Consider the following 19,085-nt stretch of genomic DNA (forward strand, 5'->3'; position numbering starts at 1 on the left):
TAGCTTGACTGTCTCCAGGCTTGCCCACCTTTTCACAACAGCAGCTTCAAATGCTGTTTTGTTTTGACACATGTTTCCAATAAAATCACAAGGTTCATATTGACAAGAGGAATGCTGGACCAGACCACTGGCATTTCAGAGCAGCCACAAATCCTGCTTTCTCCAAGCCTGTAAGGGTCAGTTCCATGAGGCAAGACTCCCCACTCTCTAATGACTCATGTTCCTCCACAACCAGCCTCCTTATCTCATGAGCTACTGTCAGCTGAGGCTGATTTATTCGATTATTTAAAGAGGCACTGTCAACACAATAATGTTATATTTGCATACGTAAAACCAATAATATCTTTCCAATTACTTCTGCTATCTCTGCTCTAAGTGCTGCTCTAAAATTTGGATGTGGGCAGCGACTGTTTCCCCCTCTACAGTAGATATCTCAGAGAGATGCTCTGGTGGTCCCCGTAAAGAGCGGGCTGCAGGGGTGTGTGAATGAAGGGCTGCTGCTGGGATACATTTCTGTTATGGTCTTAGTTTCATAACTTAGCTAAAAGATCAAACAGTTTTCTTTTCCCTCTAATAATTTGTGATCTATGCATCTCCTTGGGCATACAGAACAACTCCTTCAAACCTCCCAGCAGGAACGATGAAGCCAAATGCTGGATTTCCTCACACACCTCCCCAGACCAAGAAGAAAGGGATTAAGAGGAAATGCAGCTGGCTGAAGGCCACCAAGAATCCCCCCAAATCCTAACACAACATCCGGGATGAGGGCAGTTGGTCCTACCCACCTCCTGGAGGGCTGAGAAAGAAGTTCATTTGTAGCTTAGCTCCTTTACTTACTGATCCCAAAGAAACTCAATGATTCCATGTGTTAGGAATCAAGTCTACTAAAGGAACAAGGAGCATAGCCAAAATGACCAATTCCGCAGACCTCTTCCTTCCTCCTTCCAAAGAAGCAAAACAAAACAAATCAAAAATAACGTTGTGGAATTAATTCTTTAAAATAAAATAATAATTATAAATATATATATATATTTATTTTTTTAAAAAAAAGCATTCCTGAGACACACACGGATGTTACGTGCCATAAGTTTCCACGTCATCACATTTCATCTCACGCCGATAGCGGAAGGCTGAACTAAGGTTTCGAAGCTGCCAACCAGGCTCTCAAGAGAACAATTCAGTTCATTTGTTGCCCTTCTGCTTTGATGTACTCCACAATCTCACATGAAATCAGGCTGCAGTGGGAACGGCCCAGCTCAGTGGACAAAAGGCAGCGGGTTCCCTCCTAGGAGGCTAATCAAAACCATCCAACCCCAGCGGAGGGAAGGCACAAGCAAAGAGCCAGCGAATAACTAAATATTTGCTAGCCCTTCAATAACCTTGTCACCGAAACACAGAAGTACACAGATAACTCGATCCTCCTCCTGAGCAAACACACTGTGCATATTTAACTTGACAGGATTTTCAAGACTCATATTCCATAGCTTTCCATATTGTCCTCAGCAGGACACAGCCAAAAGTCTGGAAAATAATATCTTCTCTAACTTCACTACTCCCTCCTCCACTTTTTTTTTTCCCCTTGTAATCATCCATATTATTAATAGGAGGCAGCTGGTTCCCATTAATGTTGGGAAAACTGGTCTATCTCAGGAATTATGGTTTAAATTGGCTTGTAGTCTGGGGGAATTAGCCATCTGCACCTGGCCTAACATGGATATTTTCAGCCATGCTAATCATAAACAAGGCTTTGTTCTAGTTGTGTCCACTCAGGTCTCTCTGCCTTTTTATTTTCCCCTTAAAAATTAAAAAAAAAAAAAAAAAATCAGGAAAAAAGAAGAAGATTCCTATTAACCCTCTCACAGAGTTAATCAAAACCGAACTGCTCTGTTAGCGACCTGCGTTTCATTTGGTGTTTTTAACTGCGAACATCGCTCATGTTTGAATGGGGCCCAGCAGACGTCGTACGGCTTTTTGGAGGCTGAGGAGAACTGGCGTGCAGAAGGGCCAGTTGTTTGGCAGGACAGCTGTGATTTAGCAATCGCTTTGTGACGTCCATGAGAAGCGTAATACCATGTGGGCAGGAAGGGCTGCACACCAGACTGGGGCTGGAAAGAGGGAGGGTTGCAGCGTTTAAAGCAAAAACACCCGAACGCTGCAAATTGCTCTCAAGAATGTGCTATAACCTAACGTGAATTTTGTTAGGTGTTTTGTTTTTTTCCTTCCCATTTAATATCCATTTTTGGCCAAAATGACTGAGCCTGTGCAGTGCTTTTGGGCTGAGATAAGAAAAAGGCCTTTCAAAGGTGGGTGAAAATAAATGACATCACCAGTCCAGAGCCTGCTCTCTTTGTCTTGGAGACTTGGCAGCGCAGGTATACGCTCCATCCCATCCCCAAACCCAGCAGGAATCCATCCACAACCGCAGTTCTGCAGTTATAGGAATGAATGGTTTCTACCACAGAAGAACCGACCTAAAGTTTTGACCCCATATATATTTGTCATTAGATTTAAAGATTATTTTTAAGGATTCCGCTTCTTTCTCTATCAATCTTGCTGCCTAAGTAATTATGAATCGCCAGTGTTAATAAGTTTGGAGAAGATACAGCTGACTGAGAGGACGGGTGCATCAGGATCCAGCTGAAACAAGAAGCAGAAATGCTGACCTCTAATGCAAAAGCCCATTGCCATGTTATTTGGATCAGGAAGTGCCAAAATCTCAGAAATAAGCCTGGATCTTCCAAGCCAATTTAGAGTCTCAAGAGAATCGTATAGTTTGGATAACCTACAGTCAAGCGTTACAATTTATGGGAGCTTATCCAAACCAAACTCTGACTCAATACGCTCGCCCATCAGCAAGCGAAACACCTCGTGGAACAAGGTGTGCTGCCAAAGCTAAGGAACCAGCTCTGAGGTGGGGCTGGGCAGCCTGGGGACAGGGAAGGGACAGCAGGGAGGAACTTCTGGAGCCAGGGGTTGGGGAGCAGGAAAGCTGCAGTCATCCTCTGGGTCAAACGGACAGCAGCAGGGGAAACGGAGCATAAGGGAGGCTGTTTCTAATAAGCAACTCTGTGAAACCAGTTATAGAATGGATATAAATCACTGGCTTCGGACAGCAGGGCAGAGTGCTGAAGCCCCCAAGGGGAAGGATGAACTTCACATCCACAGTGCTTGGTGCTGCTCTCACAAAGCTGCAGCTGAATGGCTGAGACCCATTTTATGCCCAGTGGCTCTGTGGGAGCACCTGGTCTTCTTGAGTGCTGCATTTACTGACAGAGAATGAAAGGGTAGAGGTGGAGCATGCAGTCATCCTTAATCTCAGTGAGCTCTTAAGAATTTACTGAGACAGCCACAAATTCCTGGAAATGAGATTTCCCACCTCTTCAGGGACCAGGATTTAGGTATGAAAGCCAGAATAATGAATCTTGCATGAGAAAGGTATATTAAAAACAAAAGAACAGAAATGACACAAGTTCAATAACTGAGGGAAGGCACCTGTAATCCCCAGCCGTGTCTGTAATGGGGCTGTGTGCAGTGCCTGTGATCCAGACACAGCATCACCAGACAAATACAACGTGAAGCCAAGGGCTCCCTTGGTGTAATCTGTAACACACTCCTTTGCCTGACCCTCACCAACCAGCCTCAACTCCCATTTGCTCTGGGTTTGCCTCTCTCCCTGGCTGAGTTCTTTAGAGCTAATCTTTGCTGTAATTAGTGCAGTGCCCACTGCAAACCTGCTCTCGGTCTGCACACTGGATGTGCCTCCTTGCAACAGTGCAGATTGAAAAGCCCAAAGCAAAGTGCAAAATCACAATACAAAGCCTCCCAGCTGAGGGGATCCAGCTGTGGAAGAAACCTGCAGCGGAAATGAGACAAATCCAGTTAGAGCACCTTTGGGAAACTGCGAAAAACCTTCCCCCTTTCCATCATGGGCAGGATGACATTGACAGCTTCACCATCTCCCCACATCTGAAGGAGAGAGATCTCTTTAGCCATAAAGAAGACAAGAACCAGAGACATCCTAACCTTGCTTTTGTTGGGTTGGGTTTTTTTTTTTTTGTGTGTGTGTGTGTATGTGTGTGATGAACACTAAGATATTATATTGTTGCGATAACAAGAAGGATAAACCATCAGGAAATTCACTATAAGAAAATACCAACGGGAAATGTTTCAGGAGTCTGCAGAGTTCCTTAAACCCTCATGGGAGATGAAGAGAGGCTGGGGATTGTGCAGACAAGGGACTCTTTGCGAAGATAGATTTCCGTATCATAGCTGTGTAAAGAGCCCTCAGGTTTAGTGCGGTGCATGAGGATTCACAGAAGGCAATACAGTAACCTGCACTCCAGGCAGCACTAACAGATGGGATCTGGAGTGCATCACAGGGCCTTCTCACAATCACTTGGCTGGCAGCTGCTAACTCAGAGCTGTGCTCCAGGTTTTATCCAGCACGTCTCCTTTCAGGGCCCCAAAACACAAACCTGGCTCCTTAGGCTTGTTGCTCCCAAAACTAGAAACCTAAAATCTCATGTTTATAACTCTCCTCTCCTTCCTGATTCACACAGTGCACATCTTTTAGATACCTCTAGAATCATTGCTGCTTTAGCTATCAGTTTCCCCAAGGACACACCTTCCCTCTACCAAACAAGGTTTCTAGTCTTGCTTTGCAAAAATGAAAGTGGAAAAGTCCAGCTGAGAAGGAAGAGGAGTTAAGAAGTCTATGAAAACTGTCTACTGCATTCACGTAGGCTCAGGATACTTGTGCAAAGCTTGCAAAAGGCATTCCAGAGCTTAATAGAAACAAACTGCAAAGCCTTAAGTGTCAGGCTGGTAAGAACGAGATCAAATGTGGCAGGGATTGACTAAGGCAGGTACTCTGAAGAAACAGGAAATAACTGACCTTGAGATCGAGTGTGTATGGTATAGCTCAGATGATGAAGCAGAGATTTTAAATGAGTTTCTGAGGAGATGAAGAAGGGATGAAAGAGAGATGAAAGAAAGGACACCCACATATAGCTGGGCTAATAGGGTTTGTGCTTTTGTTTCGGTTAGGATTTTTCATTTTGCTACCTTTGCTGAGGAGAAGCTTGAAACAAATGGGCAATAAGTTGATGAATTCATGAAGCCTAACATTTATTCTCTGTTGTGACAAGAACCTCTCATCTTCAAAGCAAAAGACAGATGGGCCACAGCTCAGCAGCAATGTGAGACTGCCAAAGAAATTAACCCACTGAAATTAATCTGGAAAAATGAAGAGCTCAGAGGGCCAATGGCTCCATAGGTCATGGAAGGCCCTATAGGCTGAAGAACAAATGCTTCTCTGTATGGTGATGAACAAATAACATGGACAAAACTCTTGCGTGCATACTTAATTAGGGAAGACAAAGGCCAAGGGGATTAATAGCTTTTGGATGTTACACCTTCTAGTTTTCCCTGCCTTTTGCTCTCAAGGATTCACTATCACTGGGCAGTTGCTTAGTGATCTATCCATTCAGATGGATGGACATTATTTGTCCTGTTTCTGAACTGCCACACACTCCCCATCACAAATAGCCTTTAGCTCCTTATATCTAACCCAAATATCCTTGAACACCCTAAAGCTTGGAGCTTACCTTCTGGTCATAGTCAGTGCTGCAAGAAGTGGCCTTTCCATCACCAGCTTCATCACTCAAGGCCCCCCAAAAATCACAGGTTTTACATGCTGCTTGGTTCCAGTGAAGGCATGATCCTGTAGCAAAATAAACAGAAGAAAAAGCTCCTAATAGCACAAAGACCTAATTCAGAGGGTAGAATTCACGATGGGAATAGCAGGCCTCTCTCTTACAGACCTTAAAGTATCTCACTGGCTTTGCTTATTTCAGAATCTGATTCCGCAAAACAAAACATGGCAGGATAATCTCATTTATTTGTTTAGTTTTCCACTTTGTTCAGTTATCCCAGCTTAAATCTAAGCCAAATGTTGCACTAAAAACCCCACGGATATACATGTTTTTTTATTTACTAACGGGAGTAAGAAAATAGGTTACAACAGCCAAGACCAGAGGTCCTCATTTGTAACCATTTATCCTCATGTAGTTAAAGGTCACCCACAAATTACAGACTGTAGGCTCTAGCACCAATTCACATAGACATATACATATGTATATATGCATTTACAACTGCTACGTACTTATTTTCCACAGTGTGGTGCCCAACGTTTCTGCTATATCTGCCACACAGACAGCTGCCTGGTGCTATATTTAACACAGGGAAACGTTTTCCATTGGGTGGAACTGGAATGGGAGGAGGAGAGGTGACACAGCAAAATCAGCGGTGCCAAAGGTAACTGTTGTGGTTTGCGAGCTAAATGGCTGCTTGTGTCCCTGATGGAGCAGAGGAATAAACCTAGAAGCTGCTCCATTAAGGAATCACTCAGCGAAAGTGGAAAATCTTGCAATCGGTTGGACTCGATGATCTTAGTGGCCTTTTCCAACCTTAATGGTTCTGTGATTCTATGGCTTGCTGCTCACCTACAAACAAGGGAGAAACTGGAGTGACAAGCTGAAGCACCAAGCACCATCAGAATGCCTAAATAACACTGAGATTTGTGGTGAATCCTAAATCTAAGGGGGTGTTACTTACATTCAGGTTTATGATGCCTTTTTTCTCATTGCTTCTCTGTAGCTCCTGCCATTTGAAAAGCCAAAAACTTGCATTCTCAGGAAACCACAATAACTCCAAGGAAAAGCTCCAAATGCTGTGAGACAAGCACTGGAACTGGGGAACAAGCCTGCACAAACTTGGGATTACCCAGCAAGTTTGCATGGCTGATGAAATTACTACGGAGCAATTTGTAGTCACCTACAAATCAGAGATATCAGGTGAAGCAGATGGTGTGTTACCATATAGTGAACACTTATGCAAAGGAGATGCGGCCTCTTGGTTATTTATAATGAGCCATTACACTTCAAAGCTGACTGCCTTTGGGTGTGGGCTGGTTTAGGTGACCTCCACAAGTCTCATCCAACCTGAATTAATCGGTGATTTTCAGATTTTGGCTGAAAAACACATTTCAGCTGGAAAAAACAAAACAAAACAACAACCATGTTTTTCAAATGGACAAAGGAGGCAAGCTGGGCTGAGAAGTGAGAGGTGAGGGAAGAAAAATGAGTTTCTATGTTTGGGGTTTAATTGGTATCCTGCCTGCAGAATGTTTGCTGAACTTCTGACATTTTCTAAGCTGTTCTTCACTTAAATTACAGAGCTCCTTCAGTTGGATGCTGCTAGGTGAGGTTTATTGCAAGGTTGCTTGCTGCTATGAAGGACTGTCTGTACTCTACAAAAGGTGACCAAGCAAGACACGGCACTCGCAGGGCAAATGGAGAAGATATCAAGCCCCACTTCCCCTTGCTTTCTGCTCCCTTAGAGAATCACACAAGTACAAAACCATGAAAACAATAACCCCAGCTGCAGAGGCAATGAAGCAATTTGTTAGGGAGATGACATTTTTAATGAGAAACACTTGCTGGAGGAGAACAAAAGGCCCTGTTTGGTCAGAGAGATGCTCTTGATACTCCTCTGAAGTGCATGAAAAAGTAATTTCGTTTAAGCGTCATACACAGAGCAGCTGAATTTCCTGAGGCTCCAGATGTTGTCCTGTGCAGATGTTGAACAAATGGAACTCTGTCCTGATTACATGAAAAGAAGAAGAAAGCAGGCCTTCCTAAAAGCAAAGCCACGGCAGTGGAGGATTTCACATCTTAAAAGAAATAATAATAATTTAAAAATAATAATAAAGAGAAAGAGAAAACCCTGCAAACTGGGGGAAAAGGAAGTTCCTGAAGATGATCACGTTTTATTGGACATAGGGCTAACTGTTCTTAACTGTTCAATAGATAATTGAAGGAGCTGAGAATCTGGATTTGCAAAATACCAATTTCTGGCTCTGTCTTCTCTTTTTCTTGGCTTTGCATTCGTTCTTTGACAGTTATCTGGCTGTGATTCCACTGATTTTGTTCCCTAGAAAGGGACAGACCCTGAGAACCTTTATTAGGCCAGAAGTTATTGGAACGTTCCTGGGTGAGTGACGGGTTTAGAATCAACTGAAAAATCACAGTTGATGTTTCACTGAATGGCTCTCATAATAAAAGTAGGGAACTACTTCTTGAGATTACACTAACATACTTCCTGAATCTTGGGGAGGATAAGGAGTTTTGTGCCTCAAGTGGTAAAAGCTTTTGAAATAAGAGAGCAGACCAAGATCAGCTCTCATGCTAATGAAGACTAATGAAATATAATGACCTTGATACTCAAATACTTCATTTTGGAGCCTTAGGATGGGTGACAGAAGTAGATTCAGATGATTACCAGCCTTCGTCTGTATACAGTGCCTACAGAAATCCTGATGTAAATGAGAATAGCCTTAGGTCTGATGGCATATGCTCTGGTTTTTTTTTTCTGCCCTTTTAGGCCTTGAAAAATGGAGACTATTCAGTCTTACTTCCAAATCCCAAGTCTCTTTCTGACACAGCATTATCCTTCTGCTAAATGGTAGCAGATGAGAGGATTTTGTTCACTGCATGAACACAAGAGCATTCCTGCCTCTAACACATGCCCCTTCCTAAGGACTGAGGCTGTCACAGACAACTCAGCCTTTGACAAAGCAATAATAAAAGCCAGGTTTGTGATGCTGGCCCATCAGCAGGTGGTACTGTGTAGTCAGTTTATAATGAATAAAGTGAGAACAATCTCATTTTGAAGGGGAACGTGGAAAAAGAGATTAGCATCACATCTAACACAAACCCAACCAGCAAAGCTGAACCCTGACACACCAGAATACACATTGAAGGAGAAGGATTCTTAGATGATCTAACATAAGCATTAGCAAGCCAGCTCACAGCCACAATGCCGGTGGCTTATAGGAGCACTGTGCTTTGTAGACACCTGCTTGAAGCAATTCCATAAAACTGAACTGACTTTCCAATGGAAAAATCAGTTTCTACAGAATTTTTGTCCAAAATATTTACAAAAGAGCCCAAATTCCAACAATAGATACCACTTCTAAGCACGCTATCATGCATATGCTGCCAAAATGATCCCTTCACATACACAGTAGTCACTGAAGCTTCTGGTATGCACTTATAAAAGACTGCAGGCAAACAATGCCTTATATTCTGTTCTAAAGATATTTGCATTAAGTCCTGCCTCATCAGTGCTCATCATCAGCCTTGATTGCTAACGAAGAAAAATCACTAACCTAGGGAGAAACTAAGCATGAATAAGGCTTTTTCATACTCACTTCCTCTGAGAACGCACTGCAGCAGAGCATGCTGGATCCATGTGGTATGCAGGAGGTTTCATACCATGTACCTTTTACTACAAGGGTTTTGGTGGCAAGAACATTCTGCACGACCACGCCAACAGCCAATGCTGCTGCACGAGCCACCATAGAGGAGAGAATGGGACTAATGGTGGAGGACTGAGGGCTTCAGGCAGCATGTAATTAATGCAGAGTAATGATAACAAGTCTGCAGTGCTCATGAAGTCCTATTCTGGCACAATGCAATGCAGAATCTCATTGCAGCCCCATATATCCTCCCCTACATCATTTCCCTCAGCAATCCAAACATCATCTGCATGGCAGATGTTGCATCTTCTTTACCCAGCAGAGATGAGCTGCACTGATGCACAACAGTAACCAAGAACTGTTTGGTACTTACGCATTAGCTGTAAGGGGAAGCTGGTAGGGCACAGAGGGCTCAGGAGCCTTCACCTTGTGCATCATCACCAAGCAAAGTGGAGGCAAACACACCTTAGATGGCGCAGCAGCAGGTTATCATCAGAAGCAAGCTGGGCTCAAACTCCAAAGTGTCTGTATCCTTCTTTTCTGGGACTTCTTAAACTGCTCAATATTTGATATCTCAGAACAATTTTTAAAAGTCTCCTGGGCATAAATATAAAACATTTTCTTAGAATTATCTGAAACGCCCGGATTCCTCATGGACTGCTCCATAAACACACATAAACCTCTTAAAACACCAGGGAATGATGATTTCCTTGTTCAGGAATCACATGTGCACTCTCATGGGCCATTAGACATGGATAGCTCTGAAGGTAGTCTAAATCTTTAAGCTCCCATCTTTTAGCAAATGGGAGAAAAGCAGGAGGAAGACAAAGAGAAATGAAATAATGAATGTTTTGCATGGCCACTAATGAGCTGCTGCAGGTCATTACTTTTATTTCCAATAGGAATCTAAATTACAAACTGTTTTGAGAATCGGTCGCATTTACTTTATAATGAGTGTGACTGCAGTTTTTAAAAGCTAGTGTACTGGATGGCAGGGAGGTTATAAAAACCCAAGTTACATATTGGATTGTGCGTACACACAATGACTGTATTATTTCTAGGGAATTAATTTCTCCTTGCCCACCCCCACACACACACACGACCCTCCCCCAACCCTTCCCAACTTTCCAGACTCTGAATCATTTTCTAATAGAATCTCAACAGGCAATAGTATTAAAAATGTGTTAGATGTTAGTGTCTGGGCCAGGAAAAGCACGACAATCTAATACAGAGAATCTAACTGGGGCATTCATCCAAGCCTGCCATCCATCTTTCCACTCTCTGTGGTCTCTCTCCCACTTCAGGATACAAAGATTGAGCAAGTCCTTGGAATAATAGCATTTAAATGAGGCAAGCTCTACCTGACAATATTTCTTTGCCAGGCAGGTTGCAGGTCCCAGGGAACAGATGCCCAAACTAAATCATCTTCCTCTTGGTAAAGGCAATTTGAATTGAGAGTCATTTCAGTACATGGAGGCAGACTGAAAACAGCAATCTCATTCCATTAAAGGGAAAAAAGAACCCCTAAGCCCCAGGCGTCATGATTTTGACACTTGATTTTCATTCCACAGTGGAACAAATACGAAACCTTTCAACAGTTCTCAAGAAAACTTTCAGGAGAGCAAGACAAGCCAGAGTTAATGAACTTGCTGGGTGGGTAAGACCAGCAAACTGGAACAGCAGCACTGGGAGAATTTGAAACAGCGCCTGATTGCATGTCTCCATATTCTATAAAGGATTCGGTGTCAAGATCCTCCTCTAAATTAAACAAATCCCATAGCTATGCAGTCTGAGCAGCAGAACTCAACCTCTTCCAGTTTTTGATAAAATGACTTCTTCAATAGAAATGCTTTTTCTCCCCCTCAAATTCTAATCCTTGAGGCTGTGGGAAAAATAAAATAAAACCTTGTTTTGACCAGCATGAAATTCTCTGTCTAGATTTAAGTTGTCAATTTACCCCCCCTTCCTATTTATCACAGCAGAACAGATGAGTTCACACTGGAAAAACGGAAGCAGAAACCTAGATGAAAAATACCTGTGTATTTCCAGAATGCCTGCCTTTCATGAGATAGCCAGGGTACTTAAAAATTAATCAGTCAGCAGCATAGGATATCATATTTGGATGCTGGTGTGCTCAATTAAAGTCTTGCTTCAGTAGTGCAGGCTGCAGCTGTCTCTGAAGGTTTGAAATTGCCAAAGGCAATATAAAGAGAAGTAAGGAAGAAAAGGCATTTTACAGAAACTATCCTATGCACTTGTTATAGCTTACCAAGGGAATCTTTGTCTGCAAAGAATGAAAGGAAACAAATTACACTACTGTAGTACACTTCCAGTGGGTTCAGTATACAACAGTTAAAAACAACCTCACTCCGTCTGAGGGTAGTTTTGAATAAAGGAGCTGAACTTAAGCTGAAGAAACATGTATTGTGTTCTCCTACTCAAACATGCAGAGTATGGGAGGAATGACAGACGGCATAGGGTCCCCTCACACTGCAGGTCCCACATACCATCAAAACCTTAGCTTAAAATAAGCTGTGTCCTTCAGTGAAGTGAGCAAACAGAAAACATATCTCCCTTCCACCTTTCCAATCTCAAGCCTCTGTACTTACTGCAATCCCTTCCAGAGAAAAGCCTTTGTCCTGTTTCCTAGCAAAGTCAAAGATGTTGGCTTAAGACTTGTCTGTCTTCACCAAATATTTACAGAATACTGTAGTTACCCTATTGTCTAATCCTTCCTTCCAGTAAGTAGAGAAATGAATGCTGAAACAGAACGCCTTGGAAGGTGTAGCCACTGCAGGACAGTAAATCTACCAGAGAATCCCACCTCTTTTCTGCTGTGCAGAACTGTTTGTGTCAGCCAAGTGTTCCACAGAAAAAATTGTTTGAAAAGCCACTAAGAAGTCGATATAACACTGAGATGTTGTGTCTCTTATCTAAGGTGGTGATGCTTCCAACGAAGTACAATTCAATCTATCTCAACCTCTGACTACGACATTCTAACCCAGGACATCGGGATGAGGAAAGATGGAGTTTAAGATGAATAAAAATGTGAACAGCTGAGTCTTTGTACAGTGTTATCAAAAAGCAAAAGAAACACCTGGAGGAGAACAAAGTCAGTCTTATAAAAGGGCAAGAGCACAGCAAGATCAGGTCTCAGCTGAGCAGAAGCTGTAGAAGTTTCCATACTGCCTGACCCACACAGTAACATCCGCTGACAGCACTGGTACAGCATTTGCTTCCACTAAACTGTGCAACCAAAGCTTAGATGGTCTCCAAATTACCCTGCTGAATGAAGCTGACATGATTTGGGAATCTGATACAGAAGTGCAGTCATCGTTTTATCACCAACTGAATTATAAACATCACTGTGGAGTCCTTTCCAGTGCTTCCAGCCAGGCTGCTCTGCAGACAACATGCATCTAGCTGTGAACATTTTGCACCTAGTGCAAGGGCACCTCTGTGCTTCTAGTAACTGCCGACAGAAAGTCACACTGCTGTGTTTTGTTTGGTACTGAGTCAGGAAATGCCTAACTGAGACAGCGTGTGTTTTATTCTCATTGCTTTAAGCAAGAGACAAAACAAAAGGAAACAAAAGTTGAAAGCTGCTGTGGCTGAATGATGTTTATCTTAAATCTAAAGAAAAAAAAAAACAATATTTTCTTCCATGGTTTGAGTATTTGCAGTGTCCTTATTTGAGTGCATAAAAACACAAGGGGGAGGAAACAGCATCTGCTGTAGGTAGGTGGGGCTCCCCAGATGCTACAGGTCTGTCTGAATGTGATTGCAAGGGAGTCAATCTTCAAGCACATGATGCTATTGCACATTTTATCCATTAATCTCTGCTGGTTTCAACCTATGACTTGGCTTTTGGCCTTAAGTAAGTACCTCAAACTAATTTGTGATCGAACTGCTATATACATTTACTTAAAATACTGAAAATTGCAAGAAACATCAAAGCCTGAAGATGACAAACATGGGTCCTGTTTGCTGATATTTTGGCAATTATCTCCTTCACAGAGAGGTCCTTGCTCAGTAAACATCTGTACAAACGTATGGATGAGCAACAGAACCCACTGCCACACCTCTGCTTCAGGAGAACAGCATGTCTTACTGTGATTGTCCCTTAGGAACTTGGATGACTGGCTCAGAGTGAAATGAAGAGCTTTCCAGCTCAAATAAAGGAGCAGAGGATCGAAGTAAGTGGATAAGACTGGGATTAAAAGCATGGATTGAGCAGGCCAAGGTATATGGGGCTTTAAAGGAAAAAAGTTCTCTGTGGCTAAGGATTGCTCCATAGGGAAGGCCCAGAAGCATGGCCAACACAAGAAGTCTGGTTAATTATTTTACCAAAAGCAATTTCAGCAGGTTGAAGTTGCCAGACTGAGTCCTTCACTCAGGAGAAATGGTTGGTTGGAGTAACCAGATTTGTATGAACAAGAGGTGTATGAAAACAACAACCCCTTTCCTTCTGTACCTGGCCTGCTAGCGTGATTTTGGATGTTCCCAGCAGTACCCAAGCACATGTAGAGTGCAGTCAGAGGCAAAAAGGAGGAGGAGAGAGGGAGTGGGAAGTTGAACAAATGTCCTGTAAAAGGAAAGTCTGGTATAAAAATAGCATGAAAGCCCCATCTTACCAGCATGGAGCCATATGTGACAATGCAGCCCATCTAGAAATAGTACACATCTCAGCTGGTGCTTGTATGTCCATCTCTGTCTGCACTGATACTATACTGCCATTATTACCACATACGAATGCATTCACAGCGTGTACAAATGGGATCTTTCTGAGATAAAGTACAAAGCTGAGTAATTAGATTAATTTATCACACACCTTTGGCTGCTTCGCCACCTTCTCCCTCCTGAATACGTTTTAGCTTTCAAAACAACCCTTTATGGAAGAAAATCTTAAAGTGTTTAAGAGGAATGAAACCAGTAGGGTTCTATAAAATCAGAATAAGGTATTACCAAAAATATCCTGAAACTGTGTTGGCCCAATTCTTCTTTTCCAGAAGCACAATTCAGTTTAGTTATACTGCTGCTATACTAGAAGACAACACAGATCCAAGACCTATATAGTGAAATTGCCTTCAATGCTTATCAGATTTAAAATCTTTTGTAAAGCTATTAACACTAATTAAGATCACTAGAGATCCTGGGCATGGTATCTCATTAATTAATTGATCTATGTTCTAAAAAGAGTTCAGATATTATTACCAGTACTTGTGTTTAGAGGTTACTCCTCAACATCTCTGTTGGTAACTTATTTTTCCAGCCTAATGGAACCATTGGTTGATCTGTTCCCCACAATGACATGAAGTGAAAAAGTAAGGTAACCACTACACTTACAAAGAGATGCCACCCCAAACAGAGCAACTCTAAGTATGTCAGCTCTTAGGCAAATCAGATCCTGATGCTCTTCATTCCCAACAAAGCCATTCTACCAGGTTACAAAGGACCCGAGGAGCAGGCAGGTGAAACTCAGGCTGATTCCTCTGGTAACAAGGATTATAATAATCCTATTGTGCTTCATCTACTCATACACAACCTTCAGTCTCAGAAGTCAGGAATACTTGTATTCATGACTCTGCTTAACAAACCAAAGCAACACTTTCTAAGAATTGCAGGGTTTTGGTACTATCAGCCAACACGCTGGAAACATTTAGGGGGAAAAACAAAAAGAAACAAACCAACACACAGAATAACAATAGATAGCAGTGCTACGCTCTAACTTTGATGGGGTTTAGGCAGTGGGATCCACAAATAGTTACCACATTCCACCAGGACAGACAGATGATGTTTGTCATTTTAAAGACACTTCCCCACCCCCCTCTGCAAGTTCTTTTGTGTGGTTGCTGATACTCACAGCCTCTTCATGGGATGGGACCTTGAAATAAGTTTTGCTGTTGCTGTCACATCTGCACTGCAGAGACTTCCTGGATATTCTACAACAAAACTGCAGCGTGTTTCTGGTTGGGTATCATCCTCTATGGCTTCTCCTCCACATCCATCACGTGGATGAAATTGGTAAATTGCTCTCTATCTCATCCAGACACAGGCATACCTGCAATGAATAAAGAGTTACATCCATTTATTACCTTCATAAATAACTGATTGCTGTTGAAGGCTTCAGGTTGTTCACAGGATGATTCCATGAATAAATAGCATTGAGTGTACATCTATACATTCACACAGACCCAAACGCTGGGAGGAGGGATTGTTAAGAAACATTCAGTTGATCTATTTCTTTGACCAGATGCAACATTACAAACAGACCCACAGATCTGCTTTAGGCAGCCTGTACAGGTGCTTCATTACATTTGATTTTCTTCTAGATCAATGTAAACTCCCAAGAACCAATAACTCTGCCTATCCCATTCCTTCACTGACCAACTTTAATACTTTGCACTTCAAAAAACATCTAAGAAACATCTCAAGTTCTCACTACCGCTGCACCTTCCTCATACATCTCTCCTTTATCCCTTTTGAAAGGTTCCTTTTATCTGCTTTTAACAACACGAACACAAGCTCAGGAGCATGATTCAGCTCTCTGTATTCCTGCCAGTCTGACTCATGGCAGTTCTGAAGAAGCTTAGCTCCACCACTCGCTCTTTGCTTCAAGGCTCCAGGACTGAAATCCCGTGGTCAGAACCAGCCCTTGGAGCAGCTTACTCAGCAAAGCAAGCAAATAAAATGCTCAAATTCATGATGCTGAATTATTTTTGCCGTTTCCTCGCTTTGTATTGCAGCATATGGACATCTGTTTATCTCCACTGATTTAATTTACGAATTTTTAGTAGCACAGCACTAAGATAAGCCCTCTGTTTTAATAAAAAACAAATCTAACAGAGAACATGATGAAGTATCTACTGTTACGCCATACAGCTGGAAAGAAGATTGAACGGTGAAGAGTTTGCTTCTGAAATACACTGGCAATTTAAAACTCTGCAATTTGATGGCTCAACATTTTGTGCATCGTTCAACTGTGCCTGGCAGTTTCAGGATCCTCTGGGCACCATGGAAATACAAATACAACAGGAAAACAGGAGACTGGTTTCAACAGTTGCGGGGCAGAATGGCTCCAAGCACTAACCTTAATAAATCTTTTAAATCCCAAGTTTTGAATATCTGAAAATTCTGAATATTCAACAGTGAGGTTCAAAGCTGATCAAATAGAACCAAGAATTCGTTTGATGCTTCATACCTGGTGAAGATCAGTACACCCCAAATTTATCATTGGTAATTTAACATATTTCTTCCCATTCCTGGCTCTGTTTGAGTATTAAGCATGAGAAATGCCCTTCAGTGATGCCATCCTACAGCAAACTGATGCTGCTCACCTGCGATGCCATGTGAATGTGGCCTGGTTTCAGAGGTTCTAACAAATCGGTTTTATACAGATGAATCCCATCCTTCATACCTTTGATATGCAGAAGTTGTACACAGCAAAGGAGAAATCTGGCAGCAAATCTCTATTGCTCAAGATCTGATCTCAACGCACAAAGCAGAATCCTGAGATTAGAAAAATGCATTTGCTTCTGGGAAATATTCTACGTGCACGAACATGTTGGGAAGACAGCTTCTCTTGGCACTGGATCGTGATCTGTATCTGCAGCTCTTTGTTCAGAAGCATAAAAAGGGTGAAGTTTGGAGGGAGAGACTGGAGATAGCATGGGTAAGAGGCCCAGAACTTTCTTGTACAACTCCAAAGCAAAGATGACTGAACTCTGCCTATCTCTTCAGACTGACCTGCCCTGCGTAACAAGCCAAAAAGCTGAAGGATGGAATTGGGTCAAATATTAGGCAAAGAGAAATCTGAGATAACAGATTCCGTTGCCCTAGGCTGACCACAGAGCGTTACGAGCACCTTGAGGTGCTCCTATTCTCCAGCCTCTCCCCATCTCCAGCTTCCTTAACTTGCTCTCACTCCTGCAGAGTAGGAGACCCACAGAAGCCATTCTCCAAATAAGCCCTCAGGAATCCCTTAATCATCTAATAAATTCTCTTATGATTCATTTAAGTGAAGGAGAACAGATGACAGTGCTGCTGCCTGTTTGCTTTAATGCATAATCAAAACAGGAGCAGAAGATAGTTGAAATGAAGACTTTCAAGCATTGGTTTGTGCCAGGATTCTACCTGATGATTCCTAAGGGTTGATTTAATCAGAGCTGACAACTTTTTAGGCAGCCACCCGACTCTTTTTAAGTGATGCAAAATAAAAAGGGGCAAAATTTTCACCATAACCTTGAAACGGAACCCACAGGCTTTATAAATGTTGACACTTTTGCACATGAGATTATCACACAAGAGTGATCAAAATTTCTCTCTGAGAGGCTCAGTCTCCACCCATACAGATTAAGGAATGCATGTTTGTTAGCAGACACACATACCTGCTGGACAGGCTTCTTGAGGATCATCCTCAGCCATGTTCCATAACCTCTGGGTATCTCCAGCCTCTGGGTGAACTGGGAAACAAGAATCAGAAAGGGGACCTTCCATAGCAGCGCCATGACAGCATCCCTCAAAGTGTCCCTTAAGATCAGAGACATAGTGGGCATCACAAAAGTGCAAATGCATCAGTCTGCAGCAGTTCAGCTCCTCCAGAGTAAGGGAATGGGAGCGAACTAGAGATGCCATGTGCAGGGGTTTATATTCACAAAGAGTGGCTAACCATCTCTCATTGCTGTCAGGCTCCCAAATGCCAATGATTTGGCAGCAATTAAGTGACTCAACCCCTGAGCCATCTTGAAATCACCATTTTTTTTTCTTAAATAGATGATGATAACAGCTTCACTCCAGAGATGAATGCTCCAAGGCACTGCCCTGACTCTGCATATCTGCAAAGTCAGGTACTAACCATGAAAGCACCTGTACCTATCCAGCTCCTTCTGAGCAGAAACCACTTCTCCTTCTGGCAAATTTGACCCTATGTTCTGAAAACCCTAAGGAGGCACACAGGACATCAGAAATCTCCCTGTACCCAACCAGCCCCAAGCCCAAGCTGGAAGCAACCTGATGAAACACACTGAAGCTGGTCTTTCCAAAGGGTTTACAGGCACAGATGGCTTGATCAATATGTGCTGCAACTGGCAAAGTCGTTTCATCTGCTTTTGGCACCGCTAGATCCGGAATTACTTCCATATTATTCTCTTAGTTATTAAACCAAGATCTTGAGGGAGGAATAGAAGGGGAGAAGAGGGGGGGGGAGCACGAGTCTCTTGTGTTAAATCCACCTCATGTGCAAGCACATAAAGCCAGAGAACTTTGCTGCCTCATGCTGTGAGTGTACGTCTCAGTTTTTGGCAATGGAACAAAACCCTGGAAGCAGTCTGGAGGCTTTCACATGTTTTGCTGCTTGCTTTGGCTACCGTCGGAGCATCCCAAGCCCTGTGCTGGCTTTGCAGAGGTACTTTTTGCAAGGCATTTTTCAGATAATGTTTGCAATGAAAATAATTCTGGTTCTCTCTCTACCTCCTCTGAAAAAAAAAAAATTAAAAAATGTTATTTAACAAGCTGATCTTCCAATTGTTCAAATAAAGAAAACCTGCAACCTTATCTGTGCTAAGATCAGAGCAAGCTGCTAAGATAAATCCTGTGGGCTATCCTCTGCATGCCTCATATTTTATTGATAACAGCACAGATTCTCTCCTGTGTGATATTCTAGCATATAAAATTCATTGGGGCTCTGGATCTAAGATCTGGGAGCCTTCTTGAGAACCACTGCGATGGCACACTGGACATTGCATTCCCCTTTTATTCCAGAGCTTAT

General features: G+C 42.5%; 1 protein-coding gene across 3 annotated transcripts in view; it reads right to left on the reverse strand.

Annotated features, from left to right (window-relative positions):
• MCTP2 (multiple C2 and transmembrane domain containing 2) overlaps positions 1 to 19,085 on the reverse strand; it is a 167,338-nt gene that overhangs the window by 142,874 nt on the left and 5,379 nt on the right. For 2 of the 3 annotated variants that reach the window (XM_085514929.1, XM_085514928.1), the window contains exons 3-4: positions 15,183 to 15,380; positions 5,607 to 5,722 (exon numbers count right to left, since the gene is read on the reverse strand). The gene's annotated coding sequence lies outside the window, so the exon portion shown is untranslated. Of the gene's footprint in view, positions 1 to 5,606; positions 7,728 to 15,182; positions 15,381 to 19,085 lie in introns of those variants that run through there. The other variant, XM_085514930.1, reaches the window with a different exon arrangement.

Source organism: Coturnix japonica, chromosome 14 (genome assembly GCF_054131305.1).
Source record: "Coturnix japonica strain WE chromosome 14, WE-NBRP24, whole genome shotgun sequence".
NCBI lineage: Eukaryota > Metazoa > Chordata > Aves > Galliformes > Phasianidae > Coturnix > Coturnix japonica.